At 51.1% G+C, this 25,917-nt stretch overlaps 6 non-coding genes across 6 annotated transcripts; 3 read left to right on the forward strand and 3 right to left on the reverse strand.

The window, feature by feature from the left end:
* The first annotated feature begins 4,491 nt into the window (after nucleotides 1-4,491).
* On the forward strand, nucleotides 4,492-4,573 carry TRNAS-AGA. The gene has a single exon. It is a non-coding gene; the product is annotated as a tRNA-Ser (tRNA).
* Nucleotides 4,574-10,575: 6,002 nt separating this feature from the next.
* Nucleotides 10,576-10,647, forward strand: TRNAQ-CUG. The gene has a single exon. It is a non-coding gene; the product is annotated as a tRNA-Gln (tRNA).
* A 5,879-nt stretch (nucleotides 10,648-16,526) lies between these two features.
* TRNAS-UGA lies at nucleotides 16,527-16,608 on the reverse strand. The gene has a single exon. It is a non-coding gene; the product is annotated as a tRNA-Ser (tRNA).
* A 2,618-nt stretch (nucleotides 16,609-19,226) lies between these two features.
* TRNAS-AGA lies at nucleotides 19,227-19,308 on the forward strand. The gene has a single exon. It is a non-coding gene; the product is annotated as a tRNA-Ser (tRNA).
* A 1,460-nt stretch (nucleotides 19,309-20,768) lies between these two features.
* TRNAM-CAU lies at nucleotides 20,769-20,840 on the reverse strand. Its single transcript has one exon. It is a non-coding gene; the product is annotated as a tRNA-Met (tRNA).
* Nucleotides 20,841-25,835: 4,995 nt separating this feature from the next.
* TRNAS-AGA lies at nucleotides 25,836-25,917 on the reverse strand. Its single transcript has one exon. It is a non-coding gene; the product is annotated as a tRNA-Ser (tRNA).

Genomic DNA, 25,917 nt, shown 5'->3' on the forward strand with positions numbered 1-25,917 from the left:
AAGACGCGTAGACTGCAGAGCAGTTAAATATTCCCAGCTGCTCGTGTGGCACATATCTGCAGCAAGCCCCCAAATTAGTGGTCTGTGGAATGAAATAGTCTTCCGGACCTTATCGTAATCCCTCTTGCCTCAGCAGTCTTAACACCCCATCTGAGAACGCGTTTTCAAGTAAACAATCTCATGCAGAGACGGTGCCTAAACATGATTTTCATTATACGTTATAAAGTCCTCTAGGCCGCTTACCCATCGTGGGCTACGCGATGCACCCACGTTCTCCAAATACTTTGTGGGCCTTTCCCGTATATGTCACGTGAAATCCCAACAGCGAAGTGCGAGGAAAGACCCTGTGATGTTTGGCACAGCTGTGACGGTCTCCCCCTGTGTCTTCGGACCTGTGCTGTCCATCCTGGGCGAACTAGGGTCTCCTGGAAACGCATCTGTCTCAGACCACAGATTGTGAGTGAGAGCAGAGTTTGCTCCGGTCGGAGAATTCCCTCTCCTACGATCGCTGAGGCTGTGAATGGAGGGAGGCACTGGGCCGGGACCAGGACAAAACCCCCTGCCATCCCCGTTCACAGGGAAGGATATTCTTTTTTTTTTTTTTTCGGTGGCTCAGAAACTTGGTGTGCTGCTTCTAGACGGCTGTGATGACCGACTGAATGACAACGGGCATCTTTAAGATACACAGACTTTACAGCCACCCCTGCTCGTGTCCCCGTTATCCACGATGGGTGATCCACCCTCCCGGACCTGAGCTCTGGAAAGTCTGGAAAGGCTGATGCCGTTGGTCGCGCGCATAGTCATCCTCAGCCCTTTCCCGACAGCAGACGTTCGGGCTACCTTCCCTGAACCCCTGATCCCCACACCCTCAGTAAACATCTTGGGTGCTGGATCGCTCGCCCCGGCTCACCCCTCCACGGCCAGTCAGCAGAATTGCACGCCGTCTAGCCGCCCGCATAGCTAGTGGAATGTTAACTCCTAATGCGAGCGCGTGGTAGGCGGGCGGCTGGCCACCGGGCCAAGGTGTGCTTGGCAGTGAGTGTGACAGAGGCCTGGTGTGGGGGGGGGGGCACGGGCACACACCGAGTTTTGCAACCATTTCCTGGCTGAGGCCAGGCGTCTTCCTCACAGATTAAAGAATGTGCCCCTAGTAAATCCAGGACCAATCGAGGCTGGTGAGTCGGAGCTTGCCCATGGTGCATTCTCCCGCCGCTGACCTGCGAGGACACGTGGGGTCACTTCTAGATCTGGAGCACGGCAGGCAGGGGGGCTGGAACCGGGGCGCCAAAGCAGGGGGTGGGGGGAGGAGCGGCCAGGGAGGGGACCCACGTGCGTGACCCTCACAGCTGACACCTAACTGGGGCTCCTTAGAGGGCACCACACTGGCTGCCCTGGGCCCAGGGACACTTGGGGGGTGCTGGCTGAGGCCGTGGGGAGCTGGGCAGCCCCCTCACAGCTGCAGGGGGGACCCCGGGACGGCCGCCACTGGCCCAGGAGCGTCCACGCCTCCGGCCTCCGCGCGGGACGCGAGCGCGGGTCCAGGAGGTGCCTCGGCGTCGGGGAGGCCGCGGCCCAGACGCAGACGCGCAAATCCGGAGGACACGGTGTCCAAGGAGCCGCACTGCGCGCCTCGCGGTGGCGCACGCCGCGGAAAGGCCAGGCAGGAACTCGTGAGTCCTGGGCAGAATTGAGCCGTATTATAGACGGGGCGGTTCTGGGCTCGGGGTCGCATGTGGTTCCCTCGAGCAGGGTGTCCAGGCAGCGTCCTTTCCAGGCTCCGGGTTCAGGCTCGCAATCCTGGGAACAGAAGGGCGCTTGCGGGGGTGCGAGCAAGTAACAGCTGCGTCCGATTTTCAGATTCCGAGGCAAAGGTGTCCTCCAGCCCTTGTCCGGGACACTCGTGTGGCGATCGACGCCCAGGGCTCCTGCCTCTGCGCTGCCTTCGTGTTCTCACAGGGTCGTGTTCTCCCCGCGAGCGCAGCACCCGGGGCACGCGTCTCGGCTGATTTAAGCTTGATAACGCTTGAATGGGTCATCCGTTTTGCAGGACACTGTCCCACGGAACGAGCCCCACCTGAAGAAGAACGTTTTGTGCGCAAAAGCAGAATATTGAATATCGAATTCTTTCCGGCCTCATCCGAAGAGCGAAACATCACCAAGCCACTACGATGACATCTGGGGAGTTCCTGCAAAAAGCGTTTGCGATGTGATATTCGACGAAATTCGTGACATCCGAAAACCGTGAGACAGAGAAAAGCGGCACCCGTCATGGGGAGGTGACCCGGAGTCACCGGAGTCACCGGCCGGGCCTGGGCGCTCTCCTGCTGCGCACAGACAGCTTGGCCGAACACAGGTGCCAGACGGGGCCACTCAGTGACCTTGACGGAGCAAGATGAAAATAAGATCACTCTGTAGTCGTGTCTGAGCGCACGCACACACACAAAACAAAAAGAGAAACAGAAATATTGTGAAGCCACAAGAATGTCCCCAAGTCGCCCCGACTTGTCCAATATGAGTAACCACAGCTTCTTTAGCAATCATAGTTTCAGCTTTGCTCTACTCTCCCTTCCGGACGGGATGTTTCAAGCTATCCAGTCACAGAGTCGCTCCCTGCTTCCGGACAGCATCCAACCCAGAAAAGCCCTCCTCTTGAAATCCTCCCCCAAATCACCTCACGCAAGACTCAACCCTGTAGGAACTTGAACTTTCTAATAGGCTCTTCCTAGTGAGATGCACCCACCGCTCCCCATGGTGCGTGGTCTGTAGTTCTTACCACAGGAGTCATAACCCAACTTTTCAACTGCTTACGTATTCCTGCTGGGTTTTGTCTGCATTTAAGTTCTGGGGGACTTCAACTATTCACTTTTTTTTTTTTTTTTTTGCATTCAAAGTACTGGGGGAGGGGGCCAAGCTCTCTCTCTCTTAAGCTCACCCCATCTCATATCTCAAGAGTGCACTTTTCACTTTAATAAACTTTTCCCCTTGTGTTACAGAGAAAGAAAGAAAGAAAAGAAAGAAAAGAAAAGAAAAGAAAAGAAAAGAAAAGAAAAGAAAAGAAGAGAAAAGAAAAGAAAGAGAAAGAAAGGGAAGGACTGGGGTTGGGGGTGAGGGAAAGAAGTTATACCCAAGTCCTGCTGGTTTCTAGGAGGTAAGCTTGTGGGTTGTTTTCTCCACCTCCCTCACCCCGTGTGAGACAGCCATCACAGATTTTCTTTTTTTTTTTTCTTATTTATTTATTTTTAATACGAAATTTATTGTCAAATTGGTTTCCATACATCACAGATTTTCCAATCAAGGAAGAGAAACATCTATTTTTCTGGGCACCGAAAGAGGAACTCTAAGTATAGACTCGAGGACTTTGGTGTTGAATGTTCCCCAGCAGTTCTCAGTTCAATCATCTGTCTTTTCCAATGCCCGTCACTATTTCTGAGTTTGTTCTTGACTAATTGAATTCCTGGGGGCCTCTCTACCTCTCTGACCTGCTGATTGAATTAGACCTTAAGAATTATTTTGCGTGCATACTTTGGTGAAGGACTCTTTGGGGGTTATTATAGTAATAACAAAAAATTGAGACTTTAAAAAATGTTTTAGGAAAGTTCAAGACAACGGTCTGCCACCCCCGCCCCCCAATATTCTTATGGGGAGACGCAGAAAATAAAGATGGAAAAATATGTCTCACAGTCTTTTAAAGCAAATAGCTGGGAATTTTCCCAAGATTGCCAGTGATGCGTGCTTACTTACCATGACCATATGCCTTCTGGTTATTAGCGACAGCACAGTTTATCTTTTCTGGATACAAATAGAAGGAAAATATTTTATCTTTGATTAGATCTAGCCCTCTCCATTCCCAGTGGCATCTGAATTGAACTCTATTTAAAGAACACGTTGTTACTTCTGATTAAATACAATGTATTAAATCCAAGCAGTTACCTCAGCTTTCTCAAGACGCATCAAATCCTTCAGCTGTCGCCTCTTACCCACTGGTCATAAAATGGGGACCGATCTACCTGGCACCCACACTCAAGCATTTTGTTCTGAATCGTCCCAGTGGAGCATCTGGAAATCCTGCGGAAGGAAGCAGTACGTTGCAAAAGTGAACAGGAGAGCAGGAAACTGTCGTGTTGGTTACATTTTGCACTGGCAAAAACCAAACCACACCAGCTGGTCCATTTCTTCAGAAAGCAGCCAGGATCTCAGGGGAAATGAAACTCCTGGACCGTCTGTACCTATAGGTTTCTTCTAATCCGCGTGGAAAGTGATAGCGCATTGGTATTTGCCAAGCACTTTCCCGAACGCCGCGAGACGAGCATGTTAGGTGTCAGCCTCGGAGCTTGGGGACCCCGAGTGAGGGGACCCAGGACGGTTTTCAGCGTCGCGTCTCTCTCCCTGCACCTTGCCCAGCTTCCTGAACACGCTTTTGTCTACACAGGCATCCTACCTGTAAACCTACCACGTTTCCTCCTAGAATTCGAAGGAGCCCGGCTCGTGCCTGTAGTCGTGGCCGAGTGGTTAAGGCGATGGACTAGAAATCCATTGGGGTCTCCCCGCGCAGGTTCGAATCCTGCCGACTACGAGTGAGCTTTTGCGCCGCGATTCGCGGAGAGGCCGCCCTCACCGCTCTCCCCAGTGTGATCCCACCTGCAGGGGGTGCGCGTTCCTGGCGCGGACGCGTCTCGGGCCTGGCGAAAACCCACCGCCTCCGCCCTTCCCAAGTGCCGCCCAGAAAAAACCGGAGTCGGTACGCTCGTTGCCGCAGAAAGTTCGCGCCAACAGGCCTGTGCCCGGCGACGTGCAAAAGCTAAGGGTACTTTCGAATTTTCTCTCCCCCGAACTCTGCTCCAGGTAAGCTATTTCCCAAAGAGACCACTGGGTGAAGAAGGATATTTAGTCTGCCACAAGAGGCTATTTTTATGATACTTTAAAAATTTATTGAAGAGTAAAATGGACTTTTTTTTTAATTTTTTTTTCAACGTTTATTTATTTTTGGGACAGAGAGAGACAGAGCATGAACGGGGGAGGGGCAGAGAGAGAGGGAGACACAGAATCGGAAACAGGCTCCAGGCTCCGAGCCGTCAGCCCAGAGCCCGACGCGGGGCTCGAACTCACGGACCGCGAGATCGCGACCTGGCTGAAGTCGGACGCTTAACCGACTGCGCCACCCAGGCGCCCCTTGTGTTCCCCTTTCTAGACACCTCCCAGCCCCGCAGGCAACAGCCCATACCCACGTACGTTTTCTGTCCCTGTAGTTTGGCCTTTCTGAGAATGTGATAGAAATTGAACACGATTTTTATACGGGTGGAAATGCAAAATGGCAGTTTCATATAAAATAAAACAGGAAAATGCTGTATGATTCGTCCACTGCACTCTCATTCCCGGAGAGATGGAAACTTGTGTTTGCACAAAAGCCTGTAGATGAAGGACCACAGGGGTCTTCTTTGCAACAGCCAAAAACCGAACACCACCGAAGTGTCCTTCAGCAGGTGCGTGACGACACAAAGTGTGTCGATCGGAACTCTGGGCAGGAAAGAGTGGAGGGCACTAGTGACGAATCAACAGTTTGGAAGCCGTTCAGGGGGGCACTAGGCTCAGTGAAGAAGTAATCCTGATGGGTCGCCCAGTGCATGATTCCAACTACGTGACTCTACCGAGTGACAAAATCGTAGAGATTAGAACAGAGTAGCGGTTGCCAGAGGTTTCCGGATGGTGGGAACAGGGTGTGAGCGTGATTGGAAGGGGCGGGTGGAGATGATCCCAGCGATGTTCTGTGGTGTATCTGGTGCAGGAATGCGCACAGTATGTAACGTTTTGAGATTGGCTGCTCTCACCAGAGACAGGATTACATACAAACACTGAGCCAATATTAATCTCCTGCTTTTAATATGGTACTTTGATTATGTCACAAGTAACCCATCAGAGAAATGGGTGAAGGAACCATGGGGTACATGGAACCCCTCTGTACTATATTTGCAACTTGCTATGTATCTGTAACCATTAAAAACAGAAGCTTTTTTAAGTTAAAAACATGAACAGGGACTGTATTTTATCAAACACTTTCTACACGTGTATTTTGATGACTATAATTATACTTTTACTTATTAATATTATCGATGCAAAAGATTTACTTTTCTAGATTGCGTTTTGAATGTTAAATCAGATTGCATTTCTGAAATAAATCACACAATCAATACAAAATTGAAACTCTGTGAGGTAATACGTACATATCAACCACGTACGTATCAAATTATTCTGCCTTGTGCCTTAAACTTACACAGCGTTAGACGTCAGCTAGATCTCAAGGAGGCTGAAAAAAGTTGAAAATACAATGGCCATATGACCCAGCAATTGTACTTCTGTGTGTGCACCCAAAAGAATCGAAAGCATAGTCTCGAACAGATATTTGTACACTCATTGTTCACAACAGTCAAAAGGTAGAAACAGCTCAAGTGTCCATCAGTGGGCGAGTGCTTAAACAAAATGGGGTCTATGCATGTGATGGGGTATTATCTAGCCTGAGAAAGGAGTGACATTCTGATGCATTCGTCAACACGGATGGAGCTTGGAGACACCGTGCTGAGTGAAATGTGCCACCAAAGGACAAAAACTGATTCCACTTCCACGAGAGACCTAGAGTGAACGCATATAGACAGAAAGGGATGCGGTAGTTTCCAGGGCCCGGGCGGAGGGGGATATAGGGAAGTATTGACTAGTGGGTACAGAATTTCAGCTTGAGAAGGTGCATAAAGTTCAGGAGAGACGTGGGAAGGGCTGCAGGACAAGGTGAACGTGCGTGATGCTACTGAACTGTGCCCTGAAAAATGGTAAAACGGTCAGTTTTTATGTTGTGTGTATTTTATCACAAGAAAAATATCAAAAAAAGAAAAAAAAAGATTACCACTTTTGTTGGCTTTGTTGAGTGTCCCCATTTTGTACTTATTTTCTATCGCATTGTCTGTTCTTTGCTTCATTATTTCCTTCCCTGAAGCTTCTTTGGAAAGAAATTAGTGGTTGATTCCCAGTTTCGTGTGCTGAATGCTTAGATCATTACCTTTAAGTGTTTATTTTATTTATATATGTACACAAGGGGGTCCCTCTATATACACTTCTAGCTGCACAGTATGTGTTCAGATATGCACTATTTTTATCATTTATTTCAAAATAGTTCCTAATTTCATTTGGGATCTATCCTTTGAACCATAGGTTATTTAGAAGCACATTTACTATTTTGTAAACAAATATAATATTTCATTTTCAGGTTTTGATTTCTGGTATAATTTTCTTGCCGTGAAATAATAGCATGTATCCAGCCATGTTATGGTTTTGGGGCCTTGCTTTGTGGCCTGGTAAAATGTCAAATTTGAGATCATTTTATCTGTGTCTGAAAAAGTTTGAGTCCTGGAGTTGATGTGTGCCCTGTTCTCTCTATATTGTATGGTTATATGAATAACAGTATTATGAATTATGGTTACTTTTTCCGTTTATGTTTTCTATTAGCTTTTCAGAGAGGTGTATTGTGTGAAAATACCCCACTATGATTGTGGTTGTATCGGTGTCTCTTTTTACTTCCGTCACTACCTGGCATTTTTTCTCCATTTCTCAATCTTCCAGAAGCAAGACCTCTGGATAAAGCATGGCTAATGAAATAGCTATGACTTGGAAATACAAGGCATTACCTCCAAGCGCAACAAGGAAAGCCTAGGGGAAAAAAAAATGTGTTCCTACAAGCTTCAGCATATCTATAGAGACTTAGGAGACCCTTTATTAGGGACACTTTTACATGTTTCCTTTGCCAAAAGAAATGAGGAAAATGTAATTCAGATAGAACCGTTCTCATGGGAAACTCAAGATAAAGGTTGAGCAGAAGCTGCGCGGGAGAGATTCTGATCTTCCTCTGCTTAGAAAGGAACCTGGTGCTATCCCCAGGGCCTGACCCAGGTTTGTGTAACTCTGGTCTCCTACATCAGCTTGGTCAGGAAGCCACATCCCATAACCACCCTGAGACGAGGGAGACCATCAGAACCAGTTTGACGAGCTTCTTAGCTCCAGGCCTGGGTGCACCTTGGGCTCCTAATTTGCAGTTTCGAGGTTAATGAATTATGCAGCCTGAACTTGAAGAGGCTGTTTCTCTAGGAGCTTTATGTTTGATTTTACTGGAGTGATTTCATTTCTTAAGAGTTACCGTTGGGCTCTATGAGATGCAGGAAAAACCTAGACGCGGGGGGGGGGGGGTCTTAGTTTTGGGCACACACTCGGGTAATTTTGTGAACTCGCTGGGTGGTCTGTGGTCTGCACTCGCGGGGTGCTGGTGTCCAGGTTCCTCTGTGTGTGACGGGCTGACACTTCCATTCCTTACGCCGTGGGGTGCTTCACCCACAAAGGTTCTGGAAGTCTCCCTGGTAATTTCACAGTCCATTACAAAGAGACAGAAGAAACTGCCAGCTTCGTTTTCTTGTTTTCAGACATGCACGAAATGCCTCTCGATGGCCACGAGGCCCAGCGCCTTCTTTCTGACCGGTGTAAGCATCTCCCCTGAGCGGGCTCAGCACCTCTTTCCCTCATGACAGTGGGAGCTCCTGGGCTCGCTGGCTTTGCCCTTGTTGGGTTTTCCTGTGCACACCCCGGTGCGTGTACGTGCCTCTGAAAGCGAACAGCACGGAGGCTCGTTTGAGCCAAAATTCTAAGTCCGTTGTGGAACTTACTCTTTACTTTCCCTTTTCTGTTTTACCGTCTTGTGGCTGCCAAAGACAAACCGTTCTGCTTTTATAATCGGGACCCATGCGCTGAACTCTTATCGTGCACTTTCTCTATGGACGGTCAGTCTGCACAGTAGGTTATCAATTCTTGTGCAAACCAGTATTTTCCATTTTTGTTTGCATTTGAGCTTCCCATCTTGTCCGAGCCGTTACACTGCCAGCTACAAGCGCTTCTCCACTTGATCCCCGGTTACGGAACATCCTTCCCAGCAGAGAGCCCCTGTCTTATTCACCTCTACACCTCCAGTGCCTGACCTTCCAGAGTCCAATAAAACTGTTGAATGGTCTTGGGAAAAGGTGCTGATGACTTTTTTTCTACAATAAGAACTTTAAAAACCGTATCTTTCTGTTTCAATCCTTTGATTTGGTCCTGTTCTAATGTCTTCTTTTCCCCGTTCTTCACTCCTGCTTTTCGGATATATACATATATAGGCCCCGGACCAAGAAGTGACTCTCCAGGGGACGTGGGCTAACCCCCAAGCCTGAGAGGGAGGAGAGGTTTCGCTCTGCATTTTGCAAGCTTAGCTCTACATTTCCTTTAAGATTATTTTCTGTGGCGATGTTTCTGCACCTGCTCCTGTGAGCTGCAGGGTGACACCTTCCTCCCGCGCCGGAGATGGCCGCAGACGTGTGGGTGAGCAGGACCCAGATTCCGGAACCGGGTCCTAGTTCTCTAAGGGCTTTGCGCGGAACTGGTGTTTGCACGGAGTTGGCGTTTTGCAAGCTCCTTGACTTTGGTTGGTCTTGCATCACAGACCAGTGGAAGGAGAGGCGGGCCGCCCTTCCGACCTCGCTCGCCCCTGCTAGCAGGGGAGGCGCGTGCCGCCGCCTCCTCCGCGTGGCGAGTGCCGGGGGCGGGGGGTGTCCGGGGTGCGCGGCACGGAGACCCGGGTGCGGGCCTCGGACACAGTCCTGAGCGCGGACAGGTTTCACCCGGATGGTCACCGCGCCGCCGGGCCGAGGCCGCTTCTCTCCGATGAGAAGTCGTTCTGCGGCCTCGGACGCGCGGGGCAGGCGGCCGGCACCCCCCGGGGTCCCGCGCCCTCCCCCCAGGGTCCCGCACCCCCGGGGTCCCGCCCGCACAAATTCCGCGCCCAGAAACCTGTTCTTTAGCCGAAGGGGAGCGCGGGGCCCGAGAGAGGGTCTGTGCGGAGCAGCGGGAAAGAACGTCGTGGATAGAGTTCGGCAGCCTTCGCGGGCACGCTCCTCTCGGGTCAGGCGGCGGGTGTAGACGGTGACTTGGCGGGTGTAGACGGTGACTTGCCGCGTGGCCCACGCGCTCCTTGCCGACGGCTGCAGGTGGCCGAGGTGCGCTCAAGCCCACCTGCTCCTTTTTCTGGCCAACACGCTCCTCCCGCGGGTTTTCTCCCGTGAACGTGCCAGAAACGGACACCTGGGTGTGTCTTCCCGGAGGCAGGAGACGCGATGATCAACAATCTGCGAGGAGAAAACACCGCGGGGCCGGGAGGCGAGACGCCAAGCCTGTGCCCCGTGTGTCCGGGGACTAAGCGGGCCGCTTCTCGGGGACCGTCGCCGCGTACAGTGACTGTGACGTCCGCCCAGCCCCGCTGCGGATCGGGTGCTCCCTCTTCCCCCCGAAGCCGGCAGGGTGAGGACCTCTGGGGGCTGGGGTGGGGAGGGGCACTCTATGGCCGTCTAGGTGGCGGAACATAAAATAACACAAAAATGAAATCTCCTGGGGTTTGTTTTAAGAGTGTCACGCGCGAGCGTGGACGAAGAATCGTGACTCATAAACTCGACTAAACGCTCAGTGGAGTCACTCAGACTCTTCATAGACGATTACGGGGACCAGCGTCCCACACGGGGTTCCATGGTGTAATGGTTAGCACTCTGGACTCTGAATCCAGCGATCCGAGTTCAAGTCTCGGTGGAACCTGCCGAGTCTTTTGGTCTCGCTTTGTTTTTTTCCTGGAAAGTGCTGTTCACCTCAATGACCCCGACCAGTTTTGCCCTGGGCACCCCCTGTGAGTCCCTGCAAGTCCGCACACACCTGCATCTGGGCCAGGACGAAGGACGGAATTTCATTCTGGCTTAATGGGGTTTCTTTTTAAGGAGGGAAAGAACCATGAGACGGAAACACAGGAGGGAAACGGCAAAGCCCCTGTACTCTGCCGTGACCGGGAAACAACTCTAAATAAAAAGCAAGAATCGACTCACAGAACATTTATTTTTCTGTGCACATTAAAAAGAATGTTTGCACTTGTTAAATATTTCAAACAGGGGAAATAAATAATTCTAATGGTCCTCCTCCCCTCTCCCTATGGCCACTGAACCCAGTTTGTGTATACAACACACACACACACACACACACACACACACACGCAGAAACCAAAGGTGGAAAATCTGAAATTAGGGGACTCTAAGTAAGGGCTGCCTAAGACTCATTATCACATCGTAAAGATATCTACAGGTTCAACATATTTCGAGGCAGAACTTGAGGGGAAATCCATAGTAATAATCTCACTGGCCCTTCATCGGGCCATTGAGCCGCCCCCAGAACGCCACACTTCCCTCTTTCTCATCCAGCACGGCTAACTCCTGCTCTACAGCTGTTTCTTTACGAATTACATTATTTGTACAAGTTTCCTTTTTTCATTTGCTCTTGTACTGTTGTGTATAGGCCTTCTTCTTCTTCTTTTTTTTTTTTTTTTTTAACTTCTGGTTGGGCATCTGTGTTACATGCAGTGAGGTTGTTTTCATCCTGGATTGGAAATCTGCAGACGTTCCGCTCCGGGGCTGGAAGATCCCACGCCAGCAAATAGTCTCTTCACGACACCAGGCGGGTAGGAGATTGTTAGGCAATGGTCTCCCCCTCACAACCAACACCTATCACTAACTCCAAATGTGCTCGCCCTGCAAATTCTGTCCCCGTAGCCGGGTCTCGTTCACGGCCTGCTTCTTCTCCCGTTGTCGCTTTGTGCAAACTGTTTATCCAAACGTGCATATCCAGATTGCCCTCCATAATAAATGAGTTCTGTGAAGTCTCTGCCACCACGAGTAAACACACACCCTCATTCAAAATTAGAGATCTTTGGTTTTCTCTCTCACGGTGTGTCACTGACTGTGGGATACGCACAATCCCGAGTGTTTTGCTAGGTCTGTGCTGGGGAAACACCAATTATGGCTTTGCCGCAGCCCCTCGCCCTTCAGAGTATGTGGGATCTACTCTTCATACACTCCGTCACCCATGGACACGGACTGCTCTTAGTGTGGTCAACACTGAAGTTTGCTTTATTCTTTCTTACCTTCCTAGGCACACAAATTTTCTTGTTCAGACAAACATGCAAAAAGTGTCTCTACCCTGCAAAAGTAAAACTCTAAGTCTTTCTTGTAAATATTTTGCCATCAGAAAATGGTCCACATGAATCAGAATCAGAAAACTTAAAGAGGATACGATCAACAGATATTTCCTCTACACCAAAAACTGACAGCCGTGGTTGACTCAAACCTGTAGCCATACGGATTCGCCTGATTGTTATAGAAGAGGGGAGGAAAGATTGTGGAAACTCTTTTCCTTTCTGTTGTTTCTTATTAAGTGTGAGAAGACTCAGCCTAATTGAAGAAGAAGGGAGGCATGCATAAAGTAGATGAATATATGTCCCGAGAAAGTAGAAATTCAGTTTACCACAGTTGATATCAACCAGTCATTATATATGTATATATATTTAAATATATATGTTTTTTTATTTGTGAGAGAGTTTAACACGGGGGGGGGGGTGCGTGCAGAAGGAGAGGGAGAGAGAATCTCAAGCAGGCCTCCTGTCCATCTCAGAGCCTCTTCCAAGGCTCCATGCACCTTGGGCTTGGTGGGGGTAGGGGGACAATCGCACAGTTATGAGATCAGGACCGGAGTCAAATCAAGAGCTAGTTGTTCAACCAACTGAGCCACCCAGGTGCCCCCATCAGTCATTATATACTGAGGATGATGTTTTCAAGTGAAATCAGGGCCATTTTTGTGATGCCCTCCCACCTACGATGATACCCTTGTGATACCTGTTTCCTGGGACATTCTGTGACGTCATTTTACTGTCTGAAAACTAAGCCCATGCAGGTCAAGGTTTAGGGCTGATACAGGGATTTCTAGTACACCGATGGTCTGAAGTGGAATTAATCATGCCAGGGACCTCTGGTCACCTCAAATCTCACACCCCATCTGAAGGTGGCCCCATTCGAAATTGTTCTAATGTCCCTCATTACCCACATTAGATGCTAACTATGGTAAGATGGGCTCAAAGACTTTGGTCAAAGTCCATATTCCCCAATCGTATCCCCCAAGAACTTTGATATGTTGAATTTCAACTTTGAAATTAAGAGGCAAACAAGAATTTCGTCACAAGAGAAGTGTTGGATAGAGAAAGAAAGGAGAATAAAGTATCTTGTGACATCCAGAAGCTGACCCGGCACTCGGGCCAGGCCACGTCATTCTCCTATTGAACATAATCGCCCAGAATACCGACATCAGACATGCCTCCTCCGAGACCATGATAGAATGAGCCAGACAGCTGACGGCCCAACTTTGTCTAAGGTCACTGTGGCACACACACAATACCAAACCTCTTCCTCACGCAAACAAGTGACTGTCACCTCTGACCAGTTACAGCTTTATCTTCTCTCCGATCTGCCTCCTTCTCACGAGATCAACTGTGATACCCAGTGAAGGAATAGCGCCTGCTTTCTGACAGTTTCTAATCCAGAGCAGAACCCTGCTACTTGGGAGCCTCCCCCAAAGCACCCGGCCAAAGCCCAAATCCTAGCAAAATTCTTTCCAGCATCCTTTCCCCCCGAGACACCTCCTGATCCCTCTGGGGGGAGTTCTCCCTCCCTGCCACGGATGATGATCGGCCCAGCGTGCCCCACTACAGGTATGTTCCTGGGTCAGGCGGGAGGGCATAGACCCTATCCAGGTAACATCAAAGAGTTGCAGTTTGTCTTTGGATTTCCAAGCAGGTATTTAACTTAATTACGTTCCGCAGTTCAAAGCACATTACCGTTGTTGGTCTATACACAGCTCTTTTTTTTTTTTTTTTTTTTTAGCTGGATGGATTGATATTTCCCTTTCACACTACAATATTCTATGCCTTCTGACTCCAGGAGCAACTATTTTGCTAGGTGCCCTGTGCCATTTCCCCCCTCACCCCCACCCCCAGACTCTGCAACTTTTTGTCTGAATGTTTGTAGTTCTGTTTGCATGTGTTGTTTTGTTATTTTATACGAACAGTAAAGTGCTCCACACGTGTTGTTTACATTTACTGTGTAACTTCCTCTCACTGTCTCGGACCTCAGTGTGCGTCCACTCAGTTGTATCGACTCACCAAGTCGCAGACAAACAGACTGATTAAAAATCCCACCCCTGTTAACGCCACTAAGCTGAACATAGTCATAGATACCTTCTACAGACTTGTGGGATATGTAGCATAAACACAAAGAAAAGTTGGATCCTGTGCTAAGTTTGTCTTTTATTTAATTACCCGGTGACAGATTTGTGTCCAAAATAGCTCCATAATTTCCAGCTGTCAGTTCACAGGCCTTGGATAGCCCTGCAATACTGTCGACATTTTGAAGTTTCTGTCATTCTAACTTTTAGCCATTATTTTTCATCCATTAAATTTTATCTAATATAATATATATATATATGTACATAAATGTGTCTCAAAGATTACAATGATTTGAAACACCTGTCAGATTTTCAGACAATCTCGGTTGTAAATTAGTCTCTGTAAAGACCATGTCTTAATTGATTGATTGTTTTATCTCCATAATGGTCTCCCTCGAATCTACTCTACAAAGTGAACTTAAAAAAAAAATTTTTTTAATGTTTATTTATTATTGAGCATGAGCAGGGGTGAGGCAGAGAGAGAAGACACAAAATCAAAGCAGGCTCCAGGCTCTGAGCTGTCAGCATAGAGCCTGACATGGGGCTCAAACTCACAAACCATGAGATCATGACCAGAGCCAAAGCCTGACGCTCAACCAACTGAGCCACCCAGGCGCCCCTATAAGGCTGACTTTAAAAGCATCTAATGTTTACGGTTTTACTCAAATGCGTTCCTGCAAAACAGATGTCAGTATTTTTTGCGTATTTGATTTTATTTTCTGTATCATATTTTGCTATACGTCTCATTCTGCTCCTGAAGCTTTCACATTTTTTTTTTTTTTGAGATTCATCCGTATAGCTATGTGTGGATCTATGCCTGTTAAATGCCGCCTAATCCTTTTTGGTGGGAATACACATTCTTAAATGACCCAAAATACGTCTCAGCTGATGTAAAATCCTGGACTTACATTATGCTTCCCTGAGGATCTTGTCGGTGTTCCCCCCACTGTCTCACACTGTTGGGTGTCATTCTGGGGAAGGCTGCTTCCAGGATGATTCTTGCCCTTAGCAATAAGGTGATCTTTTCAGTGACTCCCTAAATAATCATTTATCTTCAAAGCTACATAACTTTCAGTCACCTTCCCCCCCCCCCCACGGCTCCATCCCCCACCGGGTCTTCTCACCCACAAGTTCACTCCCATCTTTCTTCCGGACCTGAACTCATAAGCCTCTTAATCACTGTTTGTTTCTCCTAATCATTTGTGAAACCCGCCGTAACACTTTCATCCCCTGAACGTGCTAGAGGAGAAGGGAGTGGGGACAGAAGAATCTGTTTTGGGGTCTCTGCAGCAGCATGGAAGCATTAATTCTAAGGAATATGTCGATCGGGGCTTTGCAGAGTTTAAAGGTCTCCCTCCCTCCAATATATGTGCCTTAATTCCAATTCCTCTCCATCTCTGGGGCCAAAACAGCTCTCGCCTTTCTCTCAAACCAGTCTTCGACTCTACATCCAAATCCTGTTGGTTGGAAAAGTCTGTCCCGGCATCAGGCTCTGGGGTTCAGGTGCGGAAAAGGTCTGCTGGATGGGAAACTCTTTGCGCGCTGTGAAGAAATGCCCCGCTCAGATATAGGCGAACCCCCCCCCCCAAGTACTGAGGGGTGATGCTTCCGGCATCAGGGAAAACACGAGCACCGAACACTCAACGGGCAGCAATATTCCATCCCAGGCCAAATCCAGGATCTTAGGTCGCACCACTCTTGTGGTCTTATCGCCGGAGAGGACGAGTCCAGAACAGTGAGCCGACTCAGCGGTGGAGGCAGGCGCGGGTCTGAACCCCCGGCAGGGCCAGGGGCGACGAACAGCTGCTGGGGGGTTGGGTGCGGGGCTCGCCCTCTGGCTTCCCAGTCCTGAGACCAGAATACAAACCTATTGTGTCTGGCGGGATCTCTGACGACCTGGTGTAAAGATCGACAAATGAGACGCATCAAGTCCTTGGAACGCCGGGGTGCAGTAGGGGCCTGAAAAAGAGGACCTACTGTGATTTGGGGGCGCTAACAAATCTGCCCCTGAAGCTGCGAGCAACCTGAGCGTTTTAGGAGTGTCTCCTGAGGACCTTGTGAGCGCCCGGCCCATCAACCCACCCGGAAGTCCGCGACCATAGCCTCACTGTGCGGCCCTGAGCAGTTTCTTCATCAAGTGGAAATAAAAATCTGATGGGGCTCCTGCTTCACTCCTGTCTTCTTGGCACAAAGTGATCGGTAGCGAGCTACCAGAGTCGCTACTTTTCAGGGATCCTAACTTCCCACAGTGCGGGCTGGAGTCTGAGGAAGTCGGGTGCATCATGCCAACTTGGCGAGTGGAGCCGAGCAGGGCACCGCCCGCACTTGAGGAAGCAGCCCCCGCGGGTGGGGAACGGGGTATGTTACCTTCCTGGTAAAACCGTAGTCGGCAGGATTCGAACCTGCGCGGGGAGACCCCAATGGATTTCAAGTCCATCGCCTTAACCACTCGGCCACGACTACCTGCTCGCCTGGGGTGAACCGAGAGTGGATGCGTGCCGCGCCCCAAGGAGTGGGGCCGGGCGACAGCCGGGAAGATCCGCGGGCCTCGCCCTCCGGAACAAAGGAGCCCGTCCACCGTGCAGGGCAAACCGAGAACCCGCGGCCTCGTGGCGGGTCAGAAAAAGGCTCCGGCACAAACCACTCGAATGTCCAAGGCCCGCAGCACCGGAGCCGACCCCCAGCGGCCGCCCTTCGCGGACACCGCGGTCACAGCGGTCACAGGGTGCTTGGGAGCCCAGGACGGAGCCCAGGAAGGAATCCGGAAGGGAATCCAGGAGGGAGCTCAGGACGGAGCCCAAGAGGCAATCCAGGAGGGAGCCCAGGAGGGAATTCAGGAGGGAACCCAGGAGGGAATCCAGGAGGGGGCACAGGACAGAGCCCAGGAGGGAACCCAGGAGGGAGCCCAGGAGGGAGGACCTGATGCCCACTGAGCTTTGAGGAGCGCCGTCCTAATGAAATGAACTTAACAAAGAGCGTGTACTGCACACAAACCTTTTCATTTCCCGTTGTGATAGGTTTAAAAAGATATTGAAAATGGATGAAATGTTTAAATATTTTTGCTTCATCTGCCTAACAGATCAATAAAGGCCGCTAAACAGAAATTTGGGAGGTTTCTGTAATCGTCCTGGGAAAACGTTTATGACATAACACGTATTCACTGACGAGAGCAATGTGCAATTAACATGACCTCAGTGAGGCAACCTTTTCGCCAGTGAAACGCTGAGAGGAAGGGAGGGACACTTCACGATGTTTCTGCTGCTGGCTTCCCGTTTGCGGAGTCAGGAGCGAACCTTCTGTTTGCTTCCTGCAGCGCGAAGTGATCCAGTCTTACAAGTGAATAGCAGAGGGACGCATTGTATTGATTTGTTGGTTATTTATTGATATTACCCGAGAGTTGACATTTGCCTCAAAGGGTTCTTGGATTCATCATCTGCCTCGTTGCCTGCAATGCACAGTGAAAGTAATTACCTTGAACTTGTTTCTCAAAACATCGGCGCCAGTCGGCGATTGGCAAAATTAACGAATTTTTAAAAGATGATGTTGAAAGAACAGTGAGATGGGGAACAGTTTTAGAAGCCTCTTACATTTGTATACATGTTCATGTTTTGAAGGTTTGAGGAACGGCTTTATTGGAGGCCTGTGCCAGGGTGATCTCCGCACACGGGTGCAGCCAGTCTTTTAAATGAGATGGTTGTGGGTTTTCGGGGAGACGACCGCCGGATCTTCCACTATGTGCAGAACCCAACACTCGTCTTGAAAACGGTTGGTCACTTGGAGTTGTCCAGCCTCGCCGGAAGCCGAGCTATCCAACCAGCCCGATGGCAGGGCCCGGGCGGTGGACGGATGGGGACTGCAGGGTGGCCCACAAGTACAAGTACAAGTGAAGCTTCTCGTGCTCCCGCTTTTATGTAATTTGACCTTAGCGTTGGTCAGGGCAGCCCCCCCACCAATGAAAGTACCTGGGGAATTGTCAGTGGGGAATTGCCCACACCAGACCCCCCGGAAAAGAACCATTGGGGAAAGAAATTGTCCGCGGGGAAATTGTGCGGCCCCACATCCAGCCCTTGCCACCCCTATAAAGACTCCTCTACCTAAAGGAAGGATGGGCCCGTATATTTCCCAGCCAAGGAGGGGGCAAATGGGTTCGAAATCCCCACTATGGCAACAAAGAAACATATCTATGGATACAAATTACTCCAACCCCTAGGCCCGCTTGGCCCCCAGGAGGCGTTCCAGATGGTAACTGGACCTGGTGGGTTAAGGTACGGAATGGTTCATTAGTTCCTAGGCATACATTGTTTCTCTGGGAGCACATGAGGCGTGGGTTCCCAGGGCCCTCTTGGCTCCCTCCCCGCACCCCAGACCAAAGCGAAAACCTTTGTTCCTTATACTGCAAATGGTTCAAAGAAACAATTAAAAAGTCCTATCCCTGTAAACGTTCCACTTGAGGTGTCGAGAGCTAGATGACCTTGAAAGGGCAGGAGGGAACGTTACAAGAAAATAACTATGTTGTTCCTTTATGGGTGATCACACAAAGGAACATTTTTAGAATTAGGTAATGCCTAGAAACATAGATAACGCGGCTACAAGGAATTTGCTAACAAATATAATGCCACGTTTGCCACAATAAAGCGGCCGGTCGAACCCACTGCTGTTGTCTGCGCCCATGTGTTATTTTCGCCGACGACGTTCATCTTTCGGGAACCCCTGGACCTGCTGGGGCTGGACCTCGGCACCAGGACCTCGGACCTGTCCTCACGGAGCCGCGGCCCGATGCTACAGCCCGTGCGGGTTTGCTGCGCGTCTCCCGGGTCCCCTCGGCAGCTGGCCGCGCAGGGAGCTGGGCTCCCGGGAGGTGTCCTGCCCCAGCCCCTTCCGGCGGCAGGGGTCCTCCCGAGCTCACGACAAGGACGCGTGACTCCGCCAATTCGCCCCGCTGATGTCCAACGGGAAGAGACGGCAACAGCAGATGCGCTTCCTGGTGGAAGATGCGAGCCCCTGACGCCTGTCCCTGGCGCCTGCCCCTGACACCTGCGGGCCTCACGGCTACTTATGCTAATGAGGCCCGCGGCTCCCGTGTAGTCGTGGCCGAGTGGTTAAGGCGATGGACTAGAAATCCATTGGGGTCTCCCCGCGCAGGTTCGAATCCTGCCGACTACGGCGCCCCGCCCCCCACCTGGGGGCCATCCTATTGTCGCCGCCTGAGCCGGGAAGCCAGCGACCCGGTCCTTTCTGGGGCGGCGGGAAGACTCCGCGCTTGCCCGGGCAGGAGGCGCGCGCGCCGTGTTTCCGTGCACTTTTGCACAAGTCACTCGGCCACAGTCCTGCAGGTGTGTCCCCGTCCCCGAGGAGGAGCCAGGCTTCGCGATGCTCCCGAGTCCGCCGCGGTCCCAGCCCCGCTCGGACGGCAGCGAGTCCGCCCGGGAGGTGGCCGCGGGGTCCTCAGGGGGCTTCTCCCCGAGTCGGGGAAGATGGAGGTGCGGCGTCCCCCCGGGAGCCGGACCTGGAATTCACAGAGCCCTGAGCACAGAAGGGGTGCAACCACAGCCGGACCCGCAGCTCGTCCCGCTCCTCATCCTCCCGGGGCTGCGCCGCGGCTGGTGAACAGACACGGAAGGAAGACGCGGGAATTTGCCCCCTAGACTTCCGGCTAAAAGTCCGCCCCCTCCCGCCTCAACGGCGCGGCCGCTGCGGTGACGGAACAGCGCGTCCTTCCCGAGTCGGGAGACTTCACCCGGGCCCCGGGGAGCCGGGCTTCTCACCGAGACCGGGATCGGGCCGGTACGTGCGGGGAGGCGCGCGGGGAGGGGGTCCCGGAGTCAGGGGCCGCAGGGCGGGGGCGCGGCCGTCTGGGGCGCGCACGTCTCGGGTCCCGCGCGTCCCGGCCCGGAAGCGAGGCGGACGCTGGGGTCGCTTCTGCGAGCGGTTCCCGCCCGCGAACCCCCCGCCCGCCCGCCCGCGTCCCGGTCCTTTCCCGTCCGCTCCCGCCGCGCGGCCCCGCGTCCTCTTCTGCGGGCCCCGGTGTCCGCCGGCGCCCGCCCCACCCTCCCCCTGCCCGCAGTCTCCCCCTGCCCTTTCCCGTCCCACCCTCCCCCTGCCCACCCGCCCCCGCCAGCACCTCCTCCCCCGGGAGCCGCGGCACCGCGTCCCGCCGCCCGCTCCCCCACGCGTACGGGTTCCCGCTATTGCGGGGCTTCTCCTACGGGAGCCCCCCAGAGCGTCACCTCCCCTCCCTCCGCCCTGAACCCCCACTCTCTCCGAGGGTCACCTCCGCTCCGCCGAGGGTCAGCCCCGCTCCTCCCAGGGTCAGCTCCCTTTCCCCCGAGGGTCCCCTCCGCGGCGTCCCAAGCCAAGGCCGCCAGGGCCCGGCGGCGCGGGAAGTAGGGGCGCGGCCGAGCTCACGAGAGGCCCCTGTGACTCTTCAGGTTTGAGCCCGAGTCCAGCCGGCAGACCGGGAGTCGAGGTGCCAGAAAATAAAAGGCTGGGAGGGCTTGCCCTTATTCCGTGAGCTTTGAGAAAGAGAGAGCAGGGCAGCCGTGAGCTCCTTCCCCGGGAGGGGTCTCCGCCCTGGGGGTGCTTGGGAAGCAGACCCCGCGCTCGCGGGCAGCAATAAGCGAGCTTAGCAGAGGATGGTTTCGATCCATCGACCTCTGGGTTATGGGCCCAGCACGCTCCCGCTGCGCCACTCTGCTCGTCTGGCGAGGCCATCGCTGGCTTTCCTACCCCGATTCCTACCTGCTTGACCCGCGCGGTGCTACGCTCCGTCCCCCGACTCTCCCTCCTTCCCTCCCTCCGTCTCTGCTCCGCGTCTCACTCTCTTCCCAGCCCAACAGTCCACGCCACTCCCGACGTGTCCTCGCCGCGAAGACCCTCGGGGACCTCCAGTCCTCTCCCTGCGAGGTCGCCCGTCACCCGCCTGCGCTGGGAGTGATGATGGCGAGGATGTCAGCTCTCCGCACCAGGGCTCGGGCAGAGCCCCTTCCTTGGGACTCGCCCCTGGTCCTCCAGCCCATCACCTTCCTCCTCTTCCTTCTCGCCGCGCACTCGGATTTATCCGCTAACGTGGTCCCGGGCTGTTTTACCTTTCGTGACCCCTGCCCGCGCGTCCGCGCAGGTCTCATTCGCTCGGCCGCTCTCCGTTATTGGAGACCCCAAAGTCCCCCCCCCCCCATTTCCAAGCCCCCATCGCGGGGTTCAGAGCCACCTGCACCCAGCTCTGGAAGCGCCCCCACCCCCACCCCCGCGCACCGCGGTCAGACGTGGGGCTGCGCGACAGGTCCGTTTCTACCTGCGGGGTCTTGGCCCTCGGGCACCGACAGACGGGTGACTTAGCCCAGAAGGCCCTAGCGACTCCACAGGCTGCCAAGGCTGCGGGCGTTTGAAGAAACCCGACAGGCCAGCTCCCGGGGCAGAGACGGGCCCTCTCCGAGGAGATTTTACCCAAACCCAAACCCGGGACGCGCTTCCCCCGATACAGGCGCGGTTTGTGGCACCTGCCAACCCCTGAAGGCGCCGACTGGTTTCCTCCTTCACCCCCTTCGCTTCCCTTCCGAATTCTGCAGGGTGCGCACCTTCTCGGGCACATTCTCGTACTTTCTGCCCCGTTCCCTCTTGCCTGGCACAGAAGCGCAGACCCTGTGTGGACCGCCCGGGACAGAACGTTCCGTCACTTCTACGGCTGACCCCCCCGCCAGCAGGAACGGGACGCGGCCCCCTCCTGCCGGAAGAGGGTCACGCGGCCTCTGCACCTGTGCGTCGGTCACTTGGACTCCCGAATGCTCTCCCGGGAAATTGCAAGGGTCGAACCAAGACTTCAAAAAAATATCATGGAAATGCGGGACTTGGCCCGCGCTCCTCAATTGTGTCAAGCGAAGCCAGACTCCGGGGGCCCCTGTTCTTAGCTGGACTGGCCGCCCATTTTTTGGCTTTGATTCAAAGTGCTGATTTCAAGCCTGTGACACTATTTCTGGACTGCACTAGAAGGGCCGCAACTTACATTTTTATGTCTAGAGGGAGCCCAGTTTTTCGCCCTCGGGATTGACAGTGCGAGTCCAGACGCTCCAGTTCTCCCTGACCTGACTGAGTTCTCTGGTCTGCTCCTCGGCCCCCACTCCAGCAGCTTCGTCTTTAGATGTCCCCACCCACCCATCCCTTCTGGCAGTGGGGTGAGTGTGTCTTAGACTCGAGGATCCTCTGTCTTCGTCTTTCTTCAACTTTTCAGGTGGAAAAGCAGATTGCTTGTTTCGTATGTAACCTGGGAGGTGGAAATTCCTGCAGCTAAATGAGAACTAGACTGAGATCCAGCAAGATCTCTCACCAGGATGAAGCAGTTGTCTTCAACTTTGACTCTCTCCCGGTGAGGTGAAAGAACACAGTAAAATGTACGTTCGGAGCCAAAACTCCTGACTCTTTGACATGATGGGTCCAACAGATGACCCTTTGCTCTCATGACAAATGGGCACGTTGTGCTTTGTCCCTGGGTTGACGAGACCCGGTTTGATTTAATCTCCAGCTTCCTGCTTGGTCAGCCTCTGAGGGCAACCAGGGAGCTACCCTCCAAACCAGGACAAACTCTGATGGAAGGTTCAGACGGACTGTGAATCAAACGGTGTGAGGAATGATGGACAACGAGAAGACACTGGCTGTGAAATCGTGTGCAATATAAAGATAAGGGGCACTAAGGAATCTACTCCTGAAATCGTTGTTGCACTATATGCTAACTAATTTGGATGTAAATTTAAAAAAAGAAATTAAAAAATAAAATTAAAAAAAAATTACACTATCCACACACACACAAAAAAACATTTTGAGGGAAATACAGACCGAAGAAGGTTAAACATGTAGCCTACGCTAATAAAACAGCAGAGCCAGAAGCTTCTGGATTCTTTACATTCTAGACCTACCTGGCAACTACACCTCTAATAAAAAGCTCTTCTGTAATGATATAAAAAAAAAAGAAGATTTCAAAACTCTAAATGTAATAGTTTTTGATTCTTTAAGCTGTGGAACGCATATATAATGGAATATTCTGCAGGTGATCGTGTGAATGAGGCATGTTCGTCTGTACTGATGTGAATTACACATGCATAATATATGTAAATCTACGTATTTACTCCATGTAACTGCAGACTCACTGAGTTGTAAGTAATGCTAGAGAGAGAACACGTTACCCGAGTTTCCCCCCATGGTAACATCCGGGCTCATCACATCACCAGCAGGATATCGACATTGATACAGCTCTCCAAGTCTTATTCTCATCTCCCCAGTTGTAGTCACTTTTGTGTGAGTACGTTCACCTCTATGCGGTTTATCACGTGCAGATTCACGTAGCCAGCACCCCAAGCCCATGTGGCTTCGTGGCAGTGGGACTCCCCCACCTCCCCATCTTCTCCCAGCGCTTCCCTCCCTAAGGCCAGAAAACCAGAAGCTGATCCTTCATCTAAGTGAGTCTTTCCCGGAATGTTGTAGAAGTGGAATCACACAAAATATAACTTTTTGAGATTGGCTTCTTTTCCACACAAGTCCCTGGAAATTCATCCAAGTGGCCACATGTATATGTAGTCTCTTCCTTTGTACTGGAAGCATATTTCACAGTGTGGATACATCATTAGCTGTTCAGACATTCACCTACCTGTGTTTCCCGTTTGGGGCTAGTCTGGGTAAAGATGCTGTAAAAAAAAAAAAAACAAAACTACGTACAGATCTTTGTAGGAACATAAGTTCCTATTTCTCTGGAATAAATACCCGAGAGTGCGATTACTGGATTATCTGAAAATTTCATGTTTACTTGTCTAAGAAGCTACCAAACCATTTTCCTGAGTCACTTTACCGTTTTTACGTTCCCACCATCAGTGTAGGAGGGATTTAGTTTCCCCACATCCTCGCCAGAATCGAGTGTTGTCATTATTTTTGGTTTAGCCATTCTGACAGGTGGAGGGTGATACCTTATTGTGGTTTTAATTTGTATTTCCCTGACAGCTAATGGAGTTGAACATTTTGTTCCTGTACTTAATTGCCATCCGTATATTATCATAGGTGTAATGCCTCTCATGTCTTTTATCGACTTCCTAACTAAAGTGTTGGTTTTCTTTCCTGGTCTGTCCGGTTTTGAGAATTCTGTGTAGATGTTCTAGATACTGTCCTTGGCCAGATATGTGGGTTATAAATATTTCTCCCGATTTGTAGCTTGTTTTTTCAACGGCTTCATAGCGTCTTTCTGCAGAGTAAACGCTGTTAATTTTGAAGAGGTCTGATTTATCTCTTTTCCTTTTGAGGATTGAGCTTTTGGTACCAAGTCGAAGGAGTCTCCCTGACCCTAGATCCTGAAAAATCCGCTATGTTGTTTTCTAAAAGTTTTAGAATTTTACATTTCAGTCTGTGATTCATTTTAAGTTAATTTTTGTGTACAGAATGAGATTTAGGTCGATGTGGGTTTTGGTTTCTGTTTTTGTTGGGGTTTTTGGCCTACGGATGCCAGCTACTCGAGGACCAAGTATTGAAGGCTCCCTCTTCTGTTGAATTTTTTCCCCTACGCCACTGTTCAGAAATCAGTTGGGCATATTTCCATGGGTCAGTATGTATTGTTAAGGGAAAGAAATAACCAAGATGAACACTCTGTACGAATTTGCTACCCTTCACTTAAGAGTATAGAGTGGACTGAACATTATACACACATGTAACTCTGGAAAGTTAGACAAAAACTCATTCCACTGGGGAGGCAAATCGAAGAGCTCAAGCAATTAGATGGAAAACACTTTTTTTCACTGCGTGTATCCCAATATCATTTGAGATTCATATCGTGATTATTATTTTTGAAATATTTTCAATATTGAAATTCTTTTTTTATTAAAATTTTTTAATGTTTATTTATTTTTGAGGCAGAGACAGAGCGTGAATGGGGGAGGGGCAGAAAGAGAGGGAGACACAGAATCCAAAGCAGGCTCCAGGCTCTGAGCTGTCAGCACAGAGCCCGACGCGGGGCTCGAACCCACGGACCGCGAGATCACGCCCCGAGCTGAGAAGTCGGTCACTCAACCGACTGAGCCACCCAGGCGCCCCAGTATTGGAATTCTTAAATGCAAAGAAAACATGCTTTCTGTCCGTTGATTACAGCTTTGTTCCAGACTTTATCTTCCAGTGACATGGAAGCAAATGATCTTACTGTCTTCGGATAGCATTTACTTCTGGCGCTTTTTTCCTTACCCTCACCCAGGCTGGGGTTGTGGTAAGCCAGCCTGAAACTCCAGATCAGCCTGCACAGATGCATGAAAACATGAGCGTATCGGGGGATATTAACGATACCGCCGGTCTGCAAACATTGCCGAACGGTAACGATTCCGTGGAGAAGCAAGCACTCCCACTAGCTTTTCATCTTTCTGAAAGAGTGACCTTCAAGCAGGAACCACCAAGGTATCCCTGAAATTCGGACTCTTCTGGGAGAAAAGAAAGCATTAGGACTCAGGTCAAACCTACTGGATAATACAGTAATTATGATTTCTTTTTTTCTGGCCAGATGGAGAGGCTCCTTCACAGGCCCGTTAATCCCAAGAACAAAACAGGGGGGGTTTAGTGAATGAGGATGCATCGTTTAGAGTTTGGGTTCAGTTCCTGTTTCTCTTTGAACTTGCAGCCGTGTAGGGTTTCAAAGCAACCTACGAGACGTCAAAATATTCCGGAGGGAGCCGCTCCGTAGTCGGCGGGATTCGAACCTGCGCGGGGAAACCCCAGTGGATTTCTAGTCCATCGCCTTAACCACTCGGCCACGACTAC

Source organism: Lynx canadensis, chromosome B2 (assembly GCF_007474595.2).
Source record: "Lynx canadensis isolate LIC74 chromosome B2, mLynCan4.pri.v2, whole genome shotgun sequence".
NCBI lineage: Eukaryota > Metazoa > Chordata > Mammalia > Carnivora > Felidae > Lynx > Lynx canadensis.